The sequence below is a fragment of the Pyxicephalus adspersus genome, chromosome 12 (genome assembly GCF_032062135.1).
Source record: "Pyxicephalus adspersus chromosome 12, UCB_Pads_2.0, whole genome shotgun sequence".
NCBI lineage: Eukaryota > Metazoa > Chordata > Amphibia > Anura > Pyxicephalidae > Pyxicephalus > Pyxicephalus adspersus.
The window spans coordinates 13,610,817-13,616,414 of record NC_092869.1 but is presented as its reverse complement, the minus strand read 5'-3'; positions in this window follow the sequence as shown (position 1 = coordinate 13,616,414).

The window sequence follows — 5,598 nt, the reverse complement described above, 5'->3', positions numbered from 1 at the left end:
TGGTATTCATTATATAGGTGCCTGATATATGAAATTCAGTGGCCAGGATAAATCATACCAAGATAGGAATCGCTCATATGCCCCCGCCTTTAATATAAAGCATATATTGCCATAGCATCAATTACAATAATAAATGTAAAACTTCAGCCAACACTGTCAGCATTCATGTGAATACCTGTGTGTCACTCCCCACGAGGACACCGCTGTCTGCATATACCAGTCCGCCCTCTATGGCCATCCTCCTTGATGACGTAGGGTTAACAAACACACCCCCAGTCATCAGGTAGAATCATAGCACAGATGCCCAAAGAAAAAAGAAATCACTGGTACAGACAGCCGAAGCTGAAAAGTGATTCCAGGGAGATGGACCCTGGCACTGCAGTGAGAAACTAAAGGATTACCTCAAATACCCTAATAGGAGCACAGAACCTATCTAGAGGATTACCGCAAAACTCCTATTGGGAGTGCAGATTCTAAGCCTCATCAAGCAAACAAAACACTGCTGGTACTACATGTGGGGAGAAAAGGGGTGAACACACAAATGCACTTGTAAGAATATATAAATTAGACAGTATATTGGACCTATGCTGTGGTTGACACTCCAAATCAAATTATACAATAACATACATAATATTTCATCTTTACTAATTTGGTTTAAAGCAAAACTAAAACAAAAACAAAAAAATTACACTTACTTTTAATGCTGAAGGTCCCACGATGGCGCTGGTCCTTCCTGCGATCCGGTCCCACGTTGTCCAGGAATTCCTCCTCGTCTCACGAAGTGCTGGGCATGCCATCTTCGCTCTTCACTTTTCTTGTCTTCTTGGCACGTTACCCGGTCTCACATTGCGCAGGTGCGAGATCAGGTGACGTACCCGCTGTAAAGGAGGAAAAAAAACTCACTGCACATGTGTGAGATCGGCATCTCTTACCCTTAATAGGAAAAATGCCCCTATGCGCATGTTCCAGATTAGGGCAAGCGCAAAAGGAGAACCCAGAGCCTCCCGGGATGCTTGACGTAGGTATCGGAGGAGGCTCTGCGCTCCCCTCGGCGATCAAGAATGAAATGGAAAGTGCTGCACCCTTTTTTGTTATTTACCATCGTCTACGTTGCAAAAAGGATCTAAAGCTGCAAACATTATTCAGACATGCCCATTTTGTAGCATGTCACTTGTGAATCCAGCATGTTTCCTTTTGTAATAGTAATTTATCCATATTACCACCCTGTATATATTTATGTACACAATCCACGCAACAGAACTTATCACCTTGCTATTGTAAATATGACATTTAGATATGTGATAGCTCATGGGGGTAAGTAATGTGTTCATATATCCTCTTTCTAAATTTTGTAATGGTCTTGCCAACATAGAAACATGAACACTCACATTTGATTAAATAAACCACAGCAGGGGTATCACAAGTAACATAATGATGTGGTTTTAAAATTGTTCAGGTAAGTGAATTCCATAATTTTCCTTATTGTTAATCCAAGTCTACATTCTGAACATCTAAAAGTACCAAATCTACCCATTACAGAACAAGGGTCACCATGGATCGATCCCTTAAAATGACTATGAACCAGTTTATCTCTTAAGGAGGGTTCCCTACAATAAATAATTGACCGTTTCTGGGTAAGAAACTTTTTGGTCTGGGGGTCACTTAACAAGTTTGGCCATTTTTTTCCAAAGTTTTCATCTTGTTGGGTTTTGAATTGGTCCCTATTTTTTATACTTTTTTTAACTTTTGAACAAAAGTTGTGAACGGGTTTGAAATTTTGCTTTGCGATAGGCTGTTTTCAACAAGCTTTTACTATAACCTCCTAAGGAGAGCCTCCACCGCAAATCTTTTGCCTTTTTATAAAGTCACTCTAATGAACAATTATGTCTTAGGCTGAGATACTGCTAATACTTTTGATTAAATGAAGGGGATGAGCACTATCAGAGGGATGAGAAAGGCTAATCTAGTCTACTGGACCACATCCATATGTGTATTCTGTAGATCAGTGGTCACCAACCTTTTTGGACCAGCGGACCACTAAATTTACCAGCTCCAGACAGCGCATGGGCGGGGAGCCGGGTGTCACTCACAGGAGAAGAAACTTCCCCTTTAGTGACCTCATGATGCCAGAACCTGACCACTTTCCTATCACAGATCTGAGCCTGCCATGGGAGGGTAAGTGGGTTGTGTTCAGAGACACAACCAGCCCACTTCCCTGAGCCTGCGATCCGTACGGGGAACAGCGTCAGCGGCTATGACTGGTTAGTCCCCCCAACGGAGTCCTTCTCCTGACCCCGCTCGAGGGTGCACCTACCAGAGCTGCGGACCCCCAAAAATCTCTTTCGGATTTGTCTGTTGATTCATAGCACCATTCTTGGGGGTGCTTTTGGAATAGGTCACTACCACACATGGGTCTCCAGTTCATACAAGTATTGTAGCAGACACTAATGCAATGTTTCAGAGTCACACAAGAACCTGAAAGAAAAAAAGTCAGGTGACGGAATATAGGTGTTGCCATCAATAATTCGGAATTATTCATTCCAGTTGATGATAATTATCTAGTATGAATAGGTTAGTATAACAATTTCTTGGATCTTTGATTGGATCACATGTTTTGCCTCATTTTTACAACTTTTGGAAAGCCCCAAGAACCCTGAGTGCAATGAGGTGACACCTCTCTAGAAGACATCTCCTATTAATACAGGATGTAGGTGAAATTAAAATAACTCAAGGCACAATTTTCCCATTCCAGTAGTTTCCAAATGATATGGACTGATCCTTATAATTGGAATTATGAATAATATATTGTGGAACATTGCTTTGTATTCTGTTGAGTAATATGGTACAGTAAAATGGTTTCATAATGGAACTCCATACATTGGTTATATTATATTTAAGATGATTGGCTTGTACTGGCTAGCCATTTACAGAATCTCATTGACAACCATTTGTGCAGTCAAAACCTTCCTGGATGTTTGACTACCAACACTTAATTTTAAAGCATATGTAAACCCAATCACAAAAATATAATATAAGTTTAGTTATTACAGTTTAGTTATGACATCAATTGACATGATCAATATTTCTAAACCTCCATCCTTCACTAAAATAATACCAAGTGATCCTGCCATGAAGGTTTATGAACTGGTGCTTCGTGTTATCCGGCAACAATGTTTTGCCCCATCTCCCATTTGTGCGTCTGTGTTGTCACCTCCTAACACAGTCAATTTGCTGTGTAAGCACACATATTGCAAGCACAGGCCATTCTTGTCGCTAAACAGAAACATGCTCCAGTAATGTGGCATTATTGACATAAAGGGAGAAAGTGGCTCTATAAAGGTGAAATAAGTAAAAAAAAAACATTTCGTTAAAAAATTTAAATTTCTAACAAATACACATTGCTGTAGCAAATTAAAAGCCATTTTAAAAAAAAGTTAGCCTACATCCACTATTCATGTGCCTTCATCAACATTTAGCAACATTTTTACAATATCTAAATGTGTATATGTTTTTTTTTAAATATGAACCTGTTTGGACTGTTTTTGTTGTTGCCTGTTTGCAGACAGAAAGGTGGCTGTACAGACAGAGGTTCCTGGCCTGGAGTGGCGTGTGCCAGTAAAAACTCCTGGCTGATTGCAATATGGGCTTATTGTTGAGTCGCGTGTCTCTCATTAAATCCAGGCACATAGAGGGCCTTTCATGTGCTTGTTAAAAGGGGGGAGGGGGGTAGTTTGGACAGATAAAGCTTCAGCTGTATGTTAATGAGGCCAGGGCTTGCTTACTATCTCAAAATGTAGCTCATAAAGCAGTAAACCTATTGATTTACCTGTACAAAAACAGCAGCTTCTATACTATACTGGACCAGCTTTCACCTTATCTAGATACAATATTTATCTGCAGTGTTATTTTTATGAATACCAGTCATTTATTGTGTCTTTGGTTTTAATACTTTGGCAGAGCAGCACATAATAAAAACCCATATCAGTTCATAAACTCCCTGGGCCTCAGCAGCATTTACAGTAAATGACCCTGCCCATTTCGATATGGCACCCAGCAAAATACAGCTTGTTCTGAACTTTAATCATTTCGTTATCACTATAACTTATTATTCCTCTTAATATATTAATGAATTGCATTTTTTTAGCAATTAGTATAGCTATTAGGATACTAAACACAGTAAACACACCTATTTTTTAAATATAATAATGTTTTTGTTATGTAGGTTAGTAATTGCAAGAACTGAGAATATAATGAAGTAAGCAAGTAACATGTTATTTTTGTACATTTGTTTCAGTTTGCCAGGAAGTAATTTAAGAAGACAAAGTCTGCTCTACCAACAATTTTGCTTCATCTGGCTAATTGTTACAATCTACAAGATAAGTAAGAAGTCATTTAACCCCCTTATTGGTCCACTAGGTGTGCCCTGCCAGTCACTCGCTAACATCTGGTCCTAAGTAAGTGGTATCCAGTTCGGAATATTTCTTGATACCATTGTCATTGCTTTAATAAAAAAAAGGTCTTCCTTTTCTTATCAGAAAAAGTCAAATAGTTGTGAAAACTCTATTGTGGAGTCCAAATGACCACTTTGCCATTCCCCTAACAAAGTGAATAATTTACCTGGCAGAATGAAAATCTTGTCCAGAATGAACACTGTTTCAAGTGAACCATTGTGCTCACCATTACGGAGTATCCTAATAGTGTTTTGTAAACTGACCTTGTTGCTACCTTCCAAAAGTAAAACAAAAAGCAGACTGTAAAGGAAGAATCTCACCTTTTCATGAGCAGTTGGATGAGTCAGAGTATGGGGCAACTTTACTAAGATTCCATTATATATATCTGGTAATTAGAATTACACTATGGTGTGACTACTTTAGAGCGGGTCTGCATGGCTATGGTGAAGGATAGCTAATTGCATATAAAAATATATTATATATTATATTTTATTATATATATATATATATATATATATTCCTCTTTTAAAGAATAATGAATCAGATCTATTTTTACTCATATCCTTCAGATTGCTAACAAAGCAGGAAATTATAGCTCTGAAAGCCTGACCTTCCCATTCATCCTCTGGTCTTTTTTTAAATAATGGTATCCATACAATAAGTACATTTTTTACAGCTACATATATATATTTGTTTTCAAAGTAGACACAAATCAGAGCAAATATTGTTGGATTTTTCATTCATATTTGCACAGGAATACTGCACATTTTTGTAAGGTTAATACATATGAATGTTATCAGTAACTTGTATCAGTGCTTGACAGTTTCAGACAGCCCCTCCTAAACTACAATTATACCTAAATTACACCTTCCATGCTTCAAAACGTGTCAACACCATCAATACAAGGAACAAGACTTGTAAATCAAAATAGTTCCCATTTACTTGACACCCCAACACTCCAAAAAATGGAGTCAAACATACCATGTAAATAAAGAGGTTACATTTAAGCTAAGTACACACTTCCAATTATTATCGTTGGAAAACGAACGACGAACGATCCTGCACAATATCTACGAACGATCGTATAGCACCGATCCTGCACATAGAGATAACGACACGATCGTTCGTAGATATTGTACACACAATA